The sequence below is a fragment of the Panthera pardus genome, unplaced genomic scaffold (assembly GCF_024362965.1).
Source record: "Panthera pardus isolate Hobbes unplaced genomic scaffold, ASM2436296v1 HiC_scaffold_13, whole genome shotgun sequence".
Classification (NCBI taxonomy): Eukaryota; Metazoa; Chordata; class Mammalia; order Carnivora; family Felidae; genus Panthera; species Panthera pardus.
The window spans coordinates 28,468,812-28,489,341 of NW_026526688.1; the positions used below are offsets into that span (position 1 = coordinate 28,468,812).

General features: G+C 41.1%; 1 protein-coding gene and 1 long non-coding RNA gene across 12 annotated transcripts in view; both read left to right on the plus strand.

Moving 5' to 3' along the window:
• The window catches only part of RBPMS (RNA binding protein, mRNA processing factor), a 176,294-nt gene that overhangs the window by 120,663 nt on the left and 35,101 nt on the right, over positions 1–20,530 (plus strand). The gene's annotated exons all lie outside the window — the stretch shown is intronic.
• Positions 8,302–16,546, plus strand: LOC128776502 (uncharacterized). Its single transcript, XR_008421579.1, has 2 exons — positions 8,302–15,185; positions 15,294–16,546. It is a non-coding gene; the product is annotated as an uncharacterized LOC128776502 (long non-coding RNA).

The following is a 20,530-nucleotide window of genomic DNA, read 5'->3' on the forward strand; positions in this document are numbered from 1 at the left end:
GAGCCTGCTCTGGATTCTGTCTCCCTTTCTCTCTGCCCCTCCCCCTCTCATACTCTGTCTCTGTCTCTCTCAAAAATAAAACATTAAAAAAAATTATTTTTTAAAGAAATTTGAAATTAAAAAAATTTTAATCCATTTAAAAATATGGCCTCCCAGAGATAGGTAGCTTGTGAAGGAAGAAGTATTTCAATATCTTTTACAGGTAATTGTGGATATTCCTTGTTTATATTACACCAGAAGATTTGTTGCATTGTGGAATCAAACTTTATCCATGAGCTTTTTATGTTGTTAAATTCCATTTCATGCATGATTTTATGATGACACATTGATCTTTTGGAAAATACTGGGTCACTGAATTATACTGATCTTCCAAATGTCAACTCGTTTTATTCATTAAAAGAATTTCATTAATAATCACTGATTTCACTGGTGAGGCTATGTTTTCTTTTTCATGTACTACAATCAGTACATTGCAATAGATTGCAATAGATTGAATTAAAAGCAGATAATAAGAATAATAAGCAGATAATAAGTTGTCTTCTGTTGCACCAGATATTGAAGTTTTATCCTTACTTGTTTTGGTATATGTAGTTGTTTTTCGTAAAACATATTATCTTAATATGTAATGGGCTTGGTTTTTTAAATGAGTTGATAAATGTTTTTAAAATTTAAGTTTTAATTTTTAATATGATAGAACCATAGTTTGGGGGCATGGAAACCTGCATTTACCAGATAGCTATTACAGATTTGGGGCAGGTGATTAAGTTTGTAGCAGCTGGGGACCCGGGTGACTCAGTTGGTTAAGTTTCCAACCCTTGATTTCAACACAGGTCATGATCTCGCGTCTCGAGGTTCATGAGATTGAGCCCCACATCAGGCTCTGCACTGACAGTGTGTGGAGGCTGCTTAGAATTCATTCTCTCTGTGACTCTCTCTCCCTCCCCTGTTCAACCCCTCTCTTTTTCCCTCTCTTACCCTCCCCTTCTCTCTCTCAAAATAAGTAAACTTTAAAGGAAAAAAAAAACACAGCAAGTGCTAAATGTTGATTGATTTAAAAAAAAAAAAAAAGTTTGCAGCAGCATAAGCCCTGCAGAGCTAGACTGGAGGAAAACAGTGCCCCTCCAGTGCCTGGAGGTCTGCAGGCTCACATGCCAGCCTCCCATTTGACTAGGGGCTTCTATTTATGCCACTTACTCTCTAGAGACCCTCCCAAGAATAGCTGCATATGTGGTGGTTTTAAGAGCTGGATAATATGTTTCCCATTCATTCTGGGAGAACTTCCTTGGGGGAATGGATCTGGACTGAGTACCTTTCCAAACTATTTAATCACCCCCACCACACCCCCATTACCTGATGTAATACAGGTTCACCGAAGAACCTTGGAAAAGATTAAGGGGGGGGATTAATGTTTTTAAGTTCCTAAACCTAAAGACACATGCTATTAAATTCTGTTGTATTTACTTTGTATTTTTTAACATACAATTTTACAAATGAGCTATACTTTTAAATACAGAGGTTTGAGGCATCTTGAAAGTCACTGGTTTTCTAATAGTATAACATCTTTGTCATGTAATATCTGTATTTTATAACTGAATGCAGAAAATTATCCCCACTCCCATCCAGAGATAACCGTTTTAATGTTTGTGATGAATAGCCATACAAAGATACACGTCTTTATATTTGAGTGGGATTATATATTATTACATGCTGCTCTGATGCCTGTTTTCATTCTCTGCTCTAGGCCTCATTTTACATATCATAAATATATAGGTGATTTGTAACAATAGAATATCATGTAATCAAGGCTCTTTTCCTTGGGGAAAAGCCTAGCAAAAGTGATGGTTGCTTGGAGAGTTAAGTGAACTGAAAATCTCAAGCTCCTGGTGTAATGTGTGTAGCTGGTGCAAATACGGGTTCTTCATCATCCTCCTCTTCATTAGCTGCTAGGGTTTTAGCTGTCCTGAGAAACGGTGGAGTTGGAGCCAGAAGCACCATCTTGGTTTGAACAGAATAATCTAATTAGTGGCTGAGGGTGAAGGAACGTTAATTAATTAATTAAATATCTGTCTCGAGGTCAAGGAGATCAACCTGGTCAAACATTAACAGCTCTGTGCAGGAAATTATGCTGAGTTCCCGGTTAAGTTTTCTCACTTGAGTTTAGCAAACATTTGAGGGGAGGTGAGAGATAAAAAGCTGAGTGAGGTACAGCTCTGTTCTTGAGGTGTTTTACACTTTCGTAGGGGAAACCAGCCTGTAGATGGCTGCAGTAGAAGGCAGAGCAAGTGCTAAAGTGAAATCGTAGATAATGCCGTGTGCAGATGATAATGCTGGTAATTAGGGAGAATGGGAAAAGATCTCCTGGAGGTCTCTAGACCTAGTATCTGAAGGTGAGAAACATTTCAGTAAGCAGAGAATATGCAGAAGTGATCTACAGACTTGAGGGGGTGGCTTGTGTGAAAGTGTAGGAAGGAAAGGATCAAAGAAGAGCTTGTGGTCTAGTGAGGCTGGAGAGATGCACAGAAGGAAATAGAGGGTGACCACGCTGGATTGGAAGGTGGTGCCGAATCCAGGGCATCCGTAGATACCAGAAGAACAGCACGGGACCCTTTCAGGTATTTTATTCCTTCACAGAGCACGTCGCACCAGCACAGTGCTTTAGGCATCTCTGATAAGCATTTATGGACTAAGCAAGCTGATAAAGGAGGCTGGATTGGGGGTGAGGGTTAAAATGACATCTGTTGTCTCACCGATTCTGTAGGTTAGAATTCCAGGCACAGGTTTACTGGATGGGTCCTTTAGTCATAGTCTCACAAAGCTGAAATAAATGTGTTGGGCTGGGCAGTGTCATCTTCTGTGCCCACGTGGTTGCAAATTTCAGGATCTTGAGATTGTAGGTAACTGGCTGCAAGTGATTTTTTATAAGCTGTCATTTACTTGAGCCACTGCCAGGGGCCAGTTACAGGCACATACACATATTAGTGCTAATCCTTCATAAAAACTGTAAGGCAGTATTGTCCCTATTTGACAGATGGAGAAAAGCCTGCAGAGAGTAAGTGGAATGCTCTTTTGGTTTGGTTTTTTCCTTTCCTCATGGGCAGAGAAAGATTCTGTGGTGGTTCTGCATGCCTATTGTTCCTCACCTAGGAGGCTGAATTTACTTGGAAAGGAAAACCTTTATTAAAAAATCTCATTACCCTGTGACTTAAGTACAGGGGTGTGCGTGTTTGCATAACAGGACTGATGAAAACATTCCCTGGTGACTTGAATCACCTACAGCTTAGGACCCTTCTCGTGTCTCCTTGGCTACTTTACAGAAGAAACTTGTTTTTTGGGCCACAATACAGAGGAGATTGGGGTCTTGTAGATTTATTTCTGTTTATTTCTCTTGTTTTCAGCATACCAAAATGTAGAGAGAATCAACCCCAGAAACCCATCTACATTCATATTTAAGCTTTATCAAGATTACACCACAACTTGCTTTTTATATCCCTTCTCTCTTTCTCCTCCTCCTAGTCTTTCTAGTTGAATTGTTCAAAGTATATCCATATGTTGCATTTAGTTATGTCTCTTAAAGGTCTTTTCATCTAGAGTAGTTCCCTTCCCCCACCTCCCCCTTTCTTATGCCATTGTTTTGTTGAAAAAAGTATCAGCCATATTGAGAAAAAAAGTCCTGGGTTTTTCTGTTTGCTTCCTTTAGGTGTCTGTGTCCCCTTTATTTACTGCAAATTAAAAGTCTTGATTAGATTTGAAAGGTTTGGTTAAGGAGTCCTAGGTGGTGCTGTGTGCTTTCATTCATGTGGTACTACATTATGAAGTAACCAGTGTTTGGGTCATTCTGTGGTGATGTCAAAATGGGCCTGTGTTCAAGTAGTAATCGGATGATGCCTTCATTGTAAAAGTGACTGTCAACTTCATTTTCATGGCTTTATCCATTGATCTTTACTGCGTTACTTGATTAGGTGTTGAAAAGAGTGATTTTGCTAATTATGTTCATTTTCCCTGAAATAAAGTTAGTTTGTTCATCAGAAAAAAAGTTGAGGAGCAAAATAAAATGCTTAATTCTTTCCTTTTATTGCCAGTTTTGAACATAAGGGATTGGTGCCCATTTATCTGTTTTGGGAGGGGGGGGGTGTATGACTTTTCTTTTTCTTTCACTTTCCCTGTTTTTGAGTGTCTTAATGAACCTGGGTTTCTGTATTTTCAGGGTGTTTCAGTGGATTGCATTCATTACTTCTGCATGGGGGCAGGGAATCATAGCATCTTTTTGAAGGAAGGAAATTCCGCCTCAGGCGGGGCTTTGTAATCTCCATCATCATTATGAATGATAGAGTCTTTCTGGCTGGTGATTCAGGACTGGTGCATTGCACCTTTGTGTGTTTTCCAAGTGCTTGAGTAGGACCTATCATTCTTGGATTATAATGAGTTTCTTTGGCTATTGGATCAAAGCAACTTTTCTATCTACAGAAATGGCCACTATTACAACTTTGTTGAGGTTAAGATTTTTAGAAAATAGATTGATGTTGTTTTGTATTGTTTTAAATTCAGATTCCTTAATTAAGAACTGCAGTAGAACACTGAGATTACTAGTAGTTAGATAGGATTGGGAATTTCCTTCTTAATTTTAAAAAATATGTGAACAGAAGAGTAATGAAAAAAAGTTCTACATGCCCAATAATTTCTCCCCATTAAATTAAACTAAAAATGGAAAGGTGGGACATATAATAGAATGTTCATCAAAAAGAAATGAAATTTATTTCATAAGAAGTGTTTTTGAATTATGCATATAAACATAAAACAGACTGACCAGTGTTTTTGACTAGACGCCTTAAAAATAAGCTCAGGGGACAGAAAGTTAAATATTTAGATTAGTGTGAAATGTTAGTTTTGTAGCTGTGTGTCATTGATGGGAATAGTCCTGGAACATGTCTCCTATGCTTGTTTTAACACCTGACCTTGGTCCCTGGGATGAAATGTATAGATGGGAAGATACGCAGTGATATGGGAGGGTTTGACATTTTTTTCTTTGTTTGTATAAGCCCTTTAGTTGTTTCTTTGCAGTCTCTTTAATACCACTGAAAATGGGGTGGCTTTCTAGAATCAAGACAGTATGGATCTATGATTCCATTATGATCTATTTGGGTTCACTGACTTTTTCCCCACAAAGGCTACACACTTGAGTCTGAGGCTGAACTTACTTGAGTTTTTCATCTTATGTTTGTGAAGAGTGGACTGCTTGCATCAGTAAGTATGGTGCCTAGCACAGAGATGGAAACTTAGTAGGCACTTTATATGACAATGCCTATTTTCCTGTCTCCCCCTCAGCTGGGGATATTATCATATATAAATGAATTCATTCTGGGGGCGCCTGGGTGGCGCAGTCGGTTAAGCGTCCGACTTCAGCCAGGTCACGATCTCGCGGTCCATGAGTTCGAGCCCCGCGTCGGGCTCTGGGCTGATGGCTCGGAGCCTGGAGCCTGTTTCCGATTCTGTGTCTCCCTCTCTCTCTGCCCCTCCCCCGTTCATGCTCTGTCTTTCTCTGTCCCAAAAATAAATAAAAAACGTTGAAAAAAAAATTTAAAAAAAAAAAAAAATGAATTCATTCTGTCTGATAGGCAAAATGGCATGGCGTTTTAATGGTTTATTAATAAAATTAGTTTCTTGTCAGATACTGAATGGTCATTTAATTTGAGAGAGGTATTTTTCCATTTTATTCCTCTTTTTTTTTTTTTTTTTTTTTTTAAGATTTTATTTTTAAGTATCCTCTGTACCCACAGTGGGGAGCGAACTTACAACCCTGAGATCGAGTCTCATGCTCTACCGATTGAGCCAGCTAGGTGCCCCTCATTTGTCTATTTCTAATTTTCTTTATTGGTTGTCTATGTAAGAAGAGCAGTGCTTCCTTGACTACTGTAGTTAATTTTCAGTGGATAATTTTTTCTTTGTCATTTGGTTGAAGGAGAAGATGGTAGGTAGCTCTGTGTTTTCTTTTTTCCCCTCCCCCTCAAAATTAATAATGTGAGCATCCCTCACAGCTGGTGGTTTCTCTTTAAAATAATGATGAATTTGTGTTCTGCTTGACCTCACTGAGCTATAGTGGGAATAAAATGAGATAATGTGCTTTGAAATGTATTAAGTGCTTCATAATGGCACATTGCTACACCAGGAGGGCATGAAGCTCAAGGCTTAAGCATAGCATCATTTGGATTGTCATTTGGAATGTGGTTCCTCCAGAAATACCTTTTTCTTTTCTTGGTTCCTGGGCTCTTATAAAGTCCAGAAATTGTGTTAACACTTAATAGAGACACAAATTGTGATATCATAACCGTGTCTTGGTCTGTTACGTTCTGGTGAGTGGAGGAATAACCAATAACCAAGAGGATAGACAAGAGAGAGTTCACATTTACAAGTTGATTGTTATCTTGCTTTCAGTGTTAACCATTTTTAATAATCTCCTAATTTTTTATTTTTAACTTTTACAGAAAATTTCAAACATACAAAAGTAGATTCTTAGCCTGATGTTTTGTTGTTTTTAACAGTTTATTGAATCAAGGTCCAAATCTATACCATTTTGACATTGGGCCGGTCCCTTATAAAAATCTTTTTTTTTTCCCTTACAGTATGTTTGCTGAGGAACCCAGACTGTTTGTCCTTTAATTTCTTACAGTGTGAATGATGCTCACTGCATCTCTGTGGTGGTGTTTAGCATGGTCCTGTTTTCTGCATTTTCTTTAAGTTAGTAGTTACAGAGGCTTGATCAGATTCAGGTTAGGATTGGGGGTCGAGGGCAATATGCACTTCCATCAGAAGGCACACAGTGATTAGTTGTCTCCCCCTATGTAATGGTAACAGCCGTCGAAGATCTCTACCTACATCTGCTGGTTAATTGCCAGCCCTTTTTGTGTGTAGTTATTTACTCCCTTTAATTGTATTTCATGAAATTTATTTATTTTTTAATTTATTTGAGAGAGAGCCCACTAGTGAGGGAGAGAGAGAATCCCAAGCAGGCTCCAAGCCAAGAGTGCGGGGTCCCGATGCAGGGCTCAACGCAGGGCTCCAACTCAGGAACCGTGAGATCATGACTTGAACCGAAATCAAGAGTCAGACGCTTAACTGACTGAGCCACTCAGGCGCCCCTTCATGAAATTTAAAAAAAAAAAACAAAAAACAAACCCCCCCACCTCCCCACCCCCCCCCCCCCGCCATACATTTGCCAAAGAGCTTGTATAAAGATTATACCAACTTATGTAGCCAACAGCCGTGTACTGGAGTACCACAATTCTCTTAGTTTATACACATGGCGTCTGGGACTTGAGAGTCCTAGTTTCCCCTAAGGTCATATAGAGTAGCTAGAGTTGAGTATAGGAGTCATTTCTCAATCTTGTACAGGACATCAGCTTCCTTCTCTTTCGCAGCCCTAGGTAGTTTCTCATCTCCACTTATAAATGGTAGAAGGGAAGAAATAAAGACAAGGTGAGAGATTAAAGAAAGAAAGTGAACAGTTCAGAGACTTAAACATGCAAAAATGACTTCCAGGATATTTCCCAGTTTCTCCTCTCATTTTGATTCCCTGATGCTTATAATGATCCACCATTGATTATCATTACTTAGGGCATTGCATGATCTTACGTGTTTTTCAAAATACACTGACCAAAAACATCAATGGCCTTAGAATCCTAATTTCAGACTTTGCCACAAAGACTTTTTCGTAGCACCTTCATCCATGCCCTTTAAAGACCTTTTATTTAACACTATAAAAAGTACCAAAGCTGGGATCCTGTGGGAACATTCCAAGTTTAGTAACATCATTCACCTAAACATTTTTTCCTAACACTTCTCTCTTCATTTATCAGTAGCTATATTTCTGAAGAAATTCAATCTAGATGTGTTTGATAAATCTTGTCATTAAAAGGTATTTCAAAAGCCATTTTATTATATAGTCAATGTTTCTCAAGCCTGTTTCATTTAAGTTCTTTTCCTAAAATAGCAGTTTAATTTGACTTCTGGCAAATAGTTACCCTCAAAGGTTGAGCTAAGTTTTGAATGTAGTAACTTTGCATAGAAGCTAAATTTAGCTATTAGCCATCTCCCACTTCTAGTTTAAGTCCAAGTGAACTTTTAAAAGTCTAAAATATATTGGCCTCTCCCAAGACCTAGACTCTGATATTAACAAATGCCAAAAGAGATGTGCAAACAGGAAACTCTGTGACTCTTTTTAAAATGTTGTAAGTCCTATAATCATTTTTCCATTTAGCCCTCCCACCCCCCACCCCACCCCCCCCCACCCCCCCCCCCCCCCCCACACACAAATAAAAAGATCTCCAGTAATCCTGTGGAAACTTTAGAAATCTTTTTGTTTTTCTTGCCCACATCTTCCCATTTATATATTTTAAGTGCTACCTGATACGGCAAACAAATGTAAATGATGTCCTTTCAAAGTTCACTGGCTTCCTCTCTGAAGTCATCTAAAATTCTGGAGCCATAATACAAACCATCAGATAAAGTGTGAGACTTTCTACTTGAGAAACATTAAGTGACTTAAAATGATTAAGTGGAACCAGAAGAGCATTTTTTTCCCCCAGTTTCTAGAAAGAATTGTGTTACTCCCTTAAGTGGATCTGTTAACAAGATTTTAGTTTAGGAGAATGGAAACTCCTTGAGGGGACTGTGTGGAGGTGAATCCTGGCATATAGAGAGAAAGGTGTTTGATGGGGCACAGACCCTAAGGCCAGCTTGGTTGCTAGTTCAGGACCAACCCACGGAGAGCTCCCACCTCTGCCACTGGGGACAGCCCCTCCAGCTGGTCCTCACAACCCTGCCTAGGGCTTCCCAGCCTCTGGCTCTCGAGTCCTCTCCCAAATACCATCATACACTTCTGTGAAAGAGTTCCTTACCACTTGTGCAAAATGTACTGATATTTTAAAATATTTGATGCGTTTAAATCCCAGGTTAGTAGCAGTTATGATAACAGACCTTTTGACAAAAGGATGTCTTTAATTGATGCAGATGGCTTTAGTGATGAGAAGAGCTCCACTGCCCTCTGGATAGAGTCTCCCTTCCCTAGCGTGTTGTACAGGCCCTTCGCGAGCCTCTTCTCCAGACACTGGTCCCCTCACAGCTGTGCTCTGGCAGTCTGTGCTGCCACTTGTGTCCTCTCTGCCTCTGACCTTCCCACTCCTAGTGCCCATTCCCTGGCTGTAAATTCAGTCTTTGTGTAAATTAGCTGCTTGTCCTTCAGAAGTCACCTTAGCTGTCTCATCCTTTAGAAAGCTTGTCTGACTCTCCAGAGGTGGATTAATTGCCCTTCTGGGCTGGTAGCTGCTGTAGAAAACTGTGTTTTTTTCCTTGCCACACGGTATAGAAATTTCCGGTTACCTCTCCTTCTCCCTCTGTAATCTCTCAGCTTCTTGAATAATAAGACTGAGCTTTGCATAATGTTAGGTACATAGTATTTGATAAATACTTGCTAAAGTCCTGCTCCAGTTCTGCTACTAACTGGCCCAAATCTGTATACCCTGAAACTTCCACTCACCTATTTTTACTCCCTGGACCTCATGGAACAAGTCTAATCCCATTTTTATATGATAGCCCTTCAGAATCTAGATTTCTGGGGGATAGTTCTCAGAAAGAATGAGACTGTTCCAGAATGAGTGAGTTCTTATACATGAACACAACATGAGGCTCGATCCCACAACCCTGGAATCGTGACCTAAGGCAAAATACAGAGTCGGACACTCAACCAGCTGAGCTTCCCAGGTGCGTTGGTGAGTGTAAGATGTCCTTAAAGTGAAGACATTCTGCAGAGATCAGAGTTTTGGGCTTGATTTTATGTTAATGACTTTGAAGGCTAGGAAACTGTGAAGTTGGCTCTTAAGCACACACAGCCTTGGGGAAACTGTTCTGAGCTGTATAGCTGTCCCTCTATTTAGGCGAATTGCATTCCAGGCTAGTGGAGGGAATGAGTCTTAAAATTTAGTGGCAAGAATTAACTTCGTTCATGAAATGATAAGCGGCAGAGAAATGATGGTGTGTGGTAGGTATGAGAAGAAGGAAGGAAGGTATAAATGGAAACCCTCATCAGTTATGCTGTCCTTGATTCAGAACGAATTGGGAACTATTAGAGATTTATAAGAAGAGGAATTATCGGAAAGAACTTAGCCGTGGGTTTTGAAGGAGATGTGGCTTTTAGGTATTTTCTCATCCTGTAAAAATTAAATGACTGATTACAGATGCATCACCCAAAGTGCCAGGGTGATGATTCAGATAGTGCTGTGCGGCTCCACCCTAAAAAGGACACGTTAGCCTGTCTTTCTGACACATTCTCCCAAAAAACTTGCCCAGTACTACCCCCATCTCTATTCTCTTATTTATTTCCAGCTCCATTTGCCCCTTTGAACCTGATTCTCCTCTCAAGAGTGAGTGAGTGAGTGTGGGAAAAGTAACTTCTCCAACAAACCTTGAGATAAGTTTCTGTAAGCCCTCAGGCAGGCTTCTCATTCTGTTCTTGTAGCCAGGACAGAGGAATTAACATAAGGAACAGCCCTGGGAGCCAGTGTGGAGTCTCCACACCATGGAAGCCTGGCCCCAGCCGTGATCTCACAGCTGCCCTGAGACACCTTTTTGGGGGCTCCCTCCCTCATTCTGGATGAGATTTGTTCTTCTTCACCCCAACCACCAGCTCTCCAGGTCTCCGAACAAACTTCCGTGCTTGTCTTTTTCATCAGTTCTCAGGAAAGGCCCAGAGGCAGCTCTTCAAACAGTTTCTTTTCCCTCTGGGATATTTGTAAACTACTGTCACATTACCCACCAACTGGTCTACAGCCACTGGTTACACACACAGCCTGATCTTTTCAGAATTTACCATCCAAGCCCCACACGGGATGTACTGTGGGCTCTATGACCTGCTTACCAGACTGTTCCCAGCCCTGCATCCCATGCTGGGCCTCAGCACTGTGTGAGAAAAGAAAAACTTGGATGGGATCCAGCATGAGGAAAATGATTGAAAGATCAGAAAGAGGCGTTGTTATGAGAAAAGGATAAAGGAACAGGGTAGGTTTAGCTCTGGGAAGAGAGGGAACAGTGAGAGATAATAAGATATGTTGAAAAAAAAAAAAAAGAATTTTTTTTGTTTATTTTTGAGAGAGAGAGAGAGAGAGACAGCATGAGTGGGATAAGGGCAGAGAGAGAGGGAGACACAGAATCCAAAGCAGGCTCCAGGCTCCAAGCTGTCAGCACAGAGCCCAAGGCAGGGCTCGAACTCATGAGCCGTGAAATCCTGACCTGAACCAAAGTCGGATGCTCAACTGACTGAGCCACCCAGGCACCCCTAAAGATACTTGTAATTTTTTTAATCCTTGTCTAGTGATGGACTGTCCTTGTGCAAGATGTTCCAGTGCTTAGGACAGGTTGTCTGAGGTGCTCAGGCCCTGGAGTAAGGTATTGCTCTGTGTGTTTTCTGACCCTCCTCTGATTTGCTGTGAGATTTTGATTGTGAAGAGGGGTAGCTGGCATTGCATGGGGACATGTACGATGAGGACGGTGGAGCTTCTGCAAGTATGTTTGCCTAATGGTCCCCGAATGGGGAACCAGGATGTATGTATGGATTCTTTCTTGTTACCATGGTGGTAGTTCTGAGAGCTGGTAAAACCTGGAGTCCGTAAGTAGAGCACGTTTGACCCTGGGGAATCTTCGGGTATGAGAAGTTTAAAAATAATTATGATAATTAGCAGCTATTCATTCAGGGCTGTTTTTTTGGTATGTATTTATTTTTGAGAGAGAGAATAGGCATGTGAGCAAGGGAGGGGCAGAGAGTGGGGGAGGACAGAAGATCTGCACAGTCAGTGCAGAGCCTGATGCGGGACTCGAACTCACAAATCAGGAGATCAAAACCTGAGCCAAAGTCAGACACTTATAAGCCACCCAGGTGCTCCCAGGGCACTTGACTAAACTCTTTATATTATCTCCTTACTCCTCAAAACAGTCTGTTGTGAAGGTACAGTTATTATCCTCATTTTACAAATGAGGGGTCAGGCTCAGAGAGTTTTAAAAATATGTTCAGGGTCACAGTTGGTAAGTTGCCTATCTGGGGTTCAAAAGCCAGGTCAGTCTCTCTGGCCCCAGAGCCTAAGGTCGTTTTGGGTTTTTAACAACTTTATTAAAGTATAATTTAGAAAAATAATTTACATTTTTTACAATTCACCAATTTAATTTTTTTTTTTTTAACATTTATTTATTATTGAGAGACAGACACAAAGCGTGAGCAGGGGGAGGGGTACAGAGAGGGGGAGACATAGAATCCGAAGCAGGCTCTAGGCTCTGAGCTGTCACCACAGAGCCCGATGCGGGGCTCGAACTTACAAACTGTGAGATCATGACCTGAGCCCAAGTCGGATGCTCAACCAACTGCGCCACCGAGGTGCCCCACAATTCACCAATTTAAAGTGCACAGTTCAGTGTGGTTTCCTATATTACATTATCAGTCTCTCTTATTTGTCTGTTGTAAAATGTATGTGACATAAATCTTGACATTTTAACCATTTTGAGTTGTGCAGTTCAGTGGCACTAATTATATCTGTGATGTTTTGCAGCCATTACCACTATCTATCTATTCCCAAAACTTTTTCATTGCTTCGAAGACACTAACCATTAGGCTCCCTGTTCCCTCTCTGCTATGCTCCCCCGTAGTCTTTAATTGGTTTTGTCTCTCTGAATTTGTGTCTTCTAGATATTTCATTTAAGTAGAACCATATATGTGTCCTTTAATGTCTAGGTTTTTTCTCTTTATATTTTCAGAATTGACCCATGTTGTATAACGTGTTGGGATTTTTTAATGGCTCGTGCTGGGTTTATACATTTTTTCTTCTGTGTGCTTTTACTGACATTTAACAACTATCACATGAAGGAAATCAGTTTTCATACTTCGTTTCCAGTGTGTTTTTGTAACATTGGAACCATAAGTGTTCTCTTTTTTTCACGCCCCAAATGGTCCTTGTGCCTCTTTGTATTTTTACAAAGCCTTTAAGAAACAAGAACAAAACACTATGTGGTAAAAATACGTGGTCGTAGTAGAAACTCAGTAAGCATAATGAGCAAAAAAGAACTCAAGCATCTATTTATCCACAGAATCTACCATCCAGAGATAAATCATAGTGATACTATTAAATGTATTCTATCACAAAGAGCTGTTGAAATCTTTTACATATCATTTAATTTTCATGACAGCCTATGAGAACAGGTACTTCCCTCCCTCCCCTCCCTTCCCCTTCTTCCTCTTTAATAGTTCCCAGATGAAGAAACTTGGCCTTAAGTTGCTAACTTACCCCAGGTCACAAAGCTGATAATTGGCTTAAACCTAGGGCGACATACCAAAGCATTATGCCCATCCCTCATGCAAAGCATTTATGTGTGTGTGTGTGTGTGTGTGTGTGTGTGTGTGTGTGTGTGTGTGTGTGTGTCTTTCTTTCTCCCTCTCTTCCTTTCTCTTTCTGTGTGTGTGTGTGTGTGTGTGTGTGTGTGTCTTCCTATTAATGGGATTGTATTATACATAATGTTCAGTAACCTATTTACTTTGTCACTGAGTATTTTGTTAACATGTGTCCATATTTGTAAATACAGGTCTCTCACATCATCCCTTTTGGTGGCTGTAATTCATGCCATTTTATAGTTATTTAACCAGCCTCTAGAGTTGAACTGTAAGATTCTCCTCCTTGATTCTTTTTTAAAAACCTTGTATGACCATCCTCTTAATGCTTGACCAGCTGCCACTTCTAGATTTGCCAGAGATCTTGCAGGCACCAGGATGGCTTGGGCATGTCTTTTCCACTCTAAGATGTTCTGGTTTCTGGCTCTGGGGAGGTGAAGCACCCCCATGAACCCCTTAGCTCCTATGCAGATCATCCACCAAGGCTCAGAAGTCAGGCCAGAGCCAGCCAGCCTTTCTACTGAGCCTCACACCAGATCTCCCTGAGTTTCATGGCAGAGTAGAACTGGAAAAAGGCTTAACACTGACAGGCAGCCTTTTAGAGTTTGAGGGTAATTTGTTTATCACAGACTCAAGATCCTCATGACATAGAATTACTTACTCCCCGAAATAAAGAAGCTCAGCCTAAACTCCTCCAGTTTTCTTTTGGTGTTTCAGTGCTTCTGACAGGTTAGGATGCTCCGTTCTCCCCAGTGAACTCTTGCTGTCATTCACATCCCAAGAATGAGTACGGTCTTCAGGAATGAGAGGGTGGGTTGTATACATTAGTGCTGGCCAAGTTTGCACTGTTTATCTTACTGGAAAGTCAACAGTGTGACTATTAACCTCCTGCACAATTAAGACGTAGGCTTTTTGTTATGTTGTTCTTAAACATGTCGCTAAATCTGATTTTTATGAGGCAGAGAGAGATGGGGAGAAAAAGGGAAAATCTGGCCATTCAGGGGGCTGAGAGGGATCAACACCTGGAGCTGCTGTTGGAACTTGCAGGTCTGGCAGCCAGTGGCATTGAGTGGTCAGGGAAGTCTAGATCGGTCTGCAAAGGTACTTGGCCTGGCTGCGTTTGCTTTTACTTACCAGGTTAAGTGGGTCTTTTGAACAGATGAGATTTCTTTAGAGAAGCTGAAGGACAATGAGACTTCTTTTTAAAAGAAGCCTTCTGCTCTTGAAAAAAGAGCACTTGTTATTTAAAAAATTAAAAAGGAAATGCCTTATAGTTAAACGTTAGGTTCCAGTGGTCATCAACTCATTCCTAGTAAAATGAGCTGAACAGTAAATACGAGGCACAAAGAATGAGGAAGAAAACAGAGTTAAACAGAAGTGGCTGAGGGCACACATTCCAAAGCACCACTCCCTGCTGCCTCCTCCTGCAGGTACGGCCCCAGACAATTTGATGAACCAAGGAATTTTCTTGTAATAAGGATAGATTACCTATTGCATAGATAACATTATTTACACCCCCAGAATGTGTCCTCCCCTCCTTTCCTATGTTCGTGTTGATTACTGCCACTGCTATTTGCTAACAAACACTGTATGATACTGTGCACTTACTCTGTGCCTCTCAGGTTCTCAGTGACTTTTTATGATGAACCTTTGTGATGGTCTGTATTTTTATCAGAGAAATTAGGTAAATTGCTCAAAGTTGTGCAGCCAGCAACATTTACAACTAAAAGACTTCCTTAAAGAGGAGAAACACTGGTTTGACTTTCAGGTGAGACTTTACTGAGTCACTACTCACCACGTTTCCGGAATTACCTCATGTGACACATTCTGACACAAAAAGGTCATTTGTTCTTCTCTTGTCAAATTTTCTTTTCAGTGACCATCTGCTGACTCCCTGAAGTTTACAGCTCTTCCAGCACTTTCTGCATGACAAATCACATCTTCCTAATAGCCTGCACTATGAAATTAATAAGGAGTTCCATCTCTACATAGTGTTCCTCAAGTATAACTTCTGCTCCCCACCCCACCCTACCCTGCGATCACTGGATATATTCAATTAAGTAAGAATTACGTTTCAGGTTTGTAGAGAATAAGGTCCTTCTGTGGCTCAGCATCAATGCCTCGAATTTGGGCTGGAGAAATAAAAGATGATGGTATTCATCCAGCATCTGACCCACAGTAGGTACTTATTAGTAAATACTCTTTGCAAAGAGGTGGTATAATTTGAGAGAAAGTAGCCCTGACTAAATTTTTGGATAGAGTGGACTTTATTCATCCATGCTGGCCCTGAACTGCGTTTAAGAACTAGTTTAGTCTGTCTTTGTTTTTAATGTTTATATATTTTTGAGACAGAGCATGAGCGGGGGTGGGGGTGCAGAGAGAGAGACATACACAGAATCCAAAGCAGGCTCCAGGCTCTGAGCTGTTAGCACAGAGTCCAACACAGGTCTCGAACTCATCAACTGTGAGATCATGACCTGAGCCAAAGTCCAATGCTCAACCCACTGAGCTACCCAGGTGCCCTGCTTAGTCTCTCTTTGTTGTTTTTTAAGTAATGACTGTCCAGTTTCTTCATCCATCCACGGGCTCATGGTTCAGTACTGTCAGGAAACATCGTTCATTTCTATCACAGAGTGTCAGGTTGAATTGTCCTCCCTGGAACCCGTGTCACCTCGGATAGCCTAGGGGATGAAGAGAAGCAGTTCTTAGACAGCAACAGATGTTTCTACAAGTGAAGTTTTGCTTTGTACTCAGGATTTGATCTGACGCACCAGATTATAAAACCAAGAATAAAGGAAGGGAGGATTTTGGAGAAGATGGAAAAGGACACGTTTCTGAGTTTTCTGTGTGCTAGCAGTGTTGTTACCTGTAGGCAGGAAGTTCTAGGTCTACTGATGGCTTTGTTCCTATAGGCTTTTCATAGTTCACAGTAATTGGCAATATGTGACTTTCTAGATTTAAGTGATGGATTTTTAGCCTCCCTGAAAGAGATGTTTAAAACACCATGGCACAGAGCAACACTTAGCAGCCTCTGCCATAGCCATCAGCATTGTGGTGCTCGGGCATCTGATACTGAGTAAGGGAGACTTACTTTAGAATGGTGGTGATGATTGGGCATTCAGGTCACTTTTAAAATCTTTCAAATAGCAATCACTATGATGCCATGAGCAATAGGTGTCCTCGTTATTTTGTGTCTTCCTTATATCCTCCAAATACCATTTAGAGGCTGGGGCAGGAATAGTTTGGGAAAACATGTTTATGCCTTGGACTTTTTACATTTGGTACACATGCAGTTTGGCTACGATACTCCTCTTGGCTTCGATGGCCCTGGCTTGTGGCCATGTCGGATTCTCTGGCTGCATAATTCTCAGTGCACTGACAGCCAGGACAGTGGGATGGCTAGGGTGGCCGTGCTGGTGGTGATTATAGTAGAGTGCTCCTACCACCACAGTCAGGAAGATGATAAATGATACACATAACTTCTCTATGTTAATTGATTTGTTTGATTTTATACTTGTAATTTCAGTTTGAATTTCTAGGAGTCAAAATTTTAGTACCACATGAGAAGCTAGGAGGAGCAGTAGAACTTTTCAGCTATCCATATCTAGAGATGATGGCATTTTACCTCAGTGGGTCTTTATCATTCACGTAGGACTGACACCTTTTAGTCTATGGGCTCGCTCTTTTTGGTGATTGGAAAGGCCTCTTGGGAATACAGAATGTTAGCATAAGCTAGTGCCCATTTTTTGTTGTCGTTCCCATAAAGATGGGTACATTTTCATGTGTTGTAAAATTTATGCTTGGAATTTTTTGACATAGCCACCACTATTTAACTCACAGTTCTTTTCAGAACAGGCTGTAGAGCAGGATTGCTCTGACATGAGGAAACCAAGAAGGTGGAAGCAGGGATGACAGGTTTGCTAGTGTGGCCCACCCATCTCTATGCAGTCTCTGCAGCCCAGTACATTATGCTCTACCAATGGTTTGTGAGTATTGTCGACATTCGCTGTGCATAAATCAAGGGTAAATAGCTGAGGCCAGCCAGCAAACACAGATGGCGGGAACCAAAAGAGTTGCTTGGCTCATAGAGCAGGAGCTCAGTTCAGACACACATTCCATTGAGAAATCCCTCACACGGCCCATGGGCCACAATGCTTCTGTGTGTCTGGATTTGTGTTATTTGTACCCCAAGGTAGGTTTTGAAGTTCTGACTCCATTCCCTAAGTCAATTTCAGTCTCTTTAAGACCAATAGCTGTGACAAGTTATTCAAGTTTCTGCCTTTTTATCTAGACTGGAACCTGTACAGATATAAACTGACGTTTTCTTAAAAGTCAGTGCCGCTAAACTAGAAATCATTGGGTTGATTATACGTTTCTCAATTTTACATGCTCCTGAATAGTGTAAGAAGTTGCAGCCACTTGGTAATATCAGTTAAATTTAAGAAACGTCATTGAATATCTTTTGTGTGCTAAACCTAGGTGCTGGGGGTAGGAGATTACAATTTGGGGAATAAGAAAGGTACAGAAAGTTCATTTTCAGTGTGAGTGATAGAGGGCAGTGATCAAGGTACACACGTACTATTAAGGGAGCTATCAGAAGGATATGTGGTCCATCCTGGGTTTTCAAGAGTGCAACATGCCTTAATGAAGACTTCTTTAGACAGTACCTGTTCCAGCTGAGAATCAGTTCGGCTTTGTTAACTGTCAAAGAAATACACATCAAAATAATGGAGAGATGTTTTGCTTATAAGATTGTTGGGTTTTGTTTAGTTTTGTATTTAATGATAATTCCCAATGTTGTCATATTAAAAGTTGGTATAAATGTATCTGTTTTTATTGGGAAGATAATATGGAAACAGTCCAGCAGAGTAAGATTTATCAAGGTTCTTAAAAATGCTTATCACCTTAGACATAGGTTCTTTTTGGTTTTTTTTTGTTTTTTGGGTTTTTTTCTTTCTTTAGAGAGAGCAAGCATAAGCTGGAGGGGGGCAGAGAGAAAGGGAGACAGAGGACCTGAAGCAGGCTCTGTGCTGAGAGCAGACATGGACGCTTAACACACAGACACGTAGCCACCCAGGTGCCCCTAGACCTAGTTTTTCTAAGAATTATCTCAAAGATTTACGCCTAACAGCACTAATTAAAAACTGAACGTCTGCTCTAGAACATGTACTGTGCTAGGCACTGGGGATACAGTGGTGAGCAGCACAGACCCAGGCCCTGCACTCAAGGAGCTTATTATGGTTTAGTAAGATAGTTTTGTAGGTGGTCTGTTTTCACAGACTAAGTGGACCTCTGTCCAAGTAGCTGTTTCATTAAAAAAACACCTGTCCCTCCCCATGTTCTTGAAAATACTTCTCCCTTTTCAACTTTCTTCCCTTACCAAAAATGGTGAGTAGCAACTGGAAGTTTTAGTAAAAGGCTAGCTGTTGTTTAGATGAAGGAAGAAGTTTCTTTTTCTTCCTTCTTACGCCCTCCAGGATTCTCCGTACAGCACAGGTTGTTGATGGTTCTCATACACCCTCTCTGTGATCCAGACCTGCAGTTTCTCCTGGCTTCTTTCTCCTTTACTCGGTACTCATGTACACATAGACATATACACATGTCTCTAAGCTAGTTTTTGTAAAAACAAGTGAAAATCACCTCAGGGGTATGCTTTTCTTGTAAATTTAAGTATTAATTACATAATTGTCATGGCCCAGAAAAGCAGATCAGAATTACCATGTTTTCAAAATTAACCTCTTAAGATATTCATCCACCCTGAAGTAATATTTTCTCTTTTGTTTTTCAGGGTAGTGACCTGTCTTTTCTAACTTGGTTAAGAGTTTAAGCTTTATGGTTTTGGGGGAAGGTGTTTGGCTAGGCAAAACCACCATCTTTTTTTTTTTTTTTTTCTTTTTCTTTTCTTTTTTTTTTTTTAAACATTTACTTATTTTTGAGAGAGAGAAAAAGAGAGTGAGCCGAGAAGGGGCAGAGAGAGGGGAGACACAGAATCCGAAGCAGGCTCCAGGCTCCAAGCCGTCAGCACAGAGCCCGATTCGGGACTCGAACCCACGAACCGTGAGGTGAGATCGTGACCTGAGCCGAAGTCTGGCGCTCAACCGACTGAGCCACCCAGGGGCCCCATACCATTTTAGCACAGTGGTTAAGAGCAGGAGCTCTGGAGCCACATGGTCTGTGTTCAAATTATGGCTTCACTCCCAGCTGCGTGGCCTTGGGCCTGTCACTTAATCACTTAGCATCCTCCATTTGTGACATGGAGATAATAATAGCAGTACCTACCTCAGAAAGATGTTGTGGAGAAGAAGTAGGTTCAAGTCTGTGAACTATTTTGCACAAAGTACGTGCTGTATAAATATCCTTATTCCTGTTTGATATGCAAACAACCCCATTGACTAGCCATACTACCACTCATGTGTACGATACTGAAGTCCCTTTATAATCTAAATTATCTGCCATAGATGGAAGAGGCTCTTGTTTCAGCAACAAAAGAGGGAGCAGACTCACTTCAACTGACAGTACAGAAAGAGGGGGAGTGGGTATGTTATGCAAAAGGGAGAGTATATTCATTCAGCAAGTGTTCATTGAATGGCTACTTTGTGTCAGACACTGAAAGGGTACACTAGCGAGTACAGCTGCAGTGGTCCAGCCTCGCTGAGCTTAGCGAAGTCTCTAGCAGAGTGGAGCTGGGCAAATGTTTTTGTATTGTTAGTATAAAACCAACACTTTCTGGAAGTGCAGCTCCTGTTACACTCTAGATTTGATTGCAGTTGTTAAGAAATCCATGGTCTCAGAGAGGCTGGCAAAATACCCTCCAAGTTCAGTTGCCCGTATCTGGGAAGGGAATTGCCTGGGGAAGAGCTGGGGCACCCTCATCCCTGCAGTTGCACCGCTCAAGAAGGAAGACGAATGAAAGTATCCAGCGGTGGTGAGCGGGAGTAGATAACAATAGTGACTTAAAGCAAGTCCCCAGAGGAACAGTTTTTCTTCCTGCTTCTGCTCTGGGTTCCCTCCACCTCTCAGATCAGGCATCACATCTTTTTAAAGCCACGGATTATATTGGATAGTTTTTTGGCGTAGAACAGCTGGGCAGTAATAAAAGAGCAGTGACCGCTC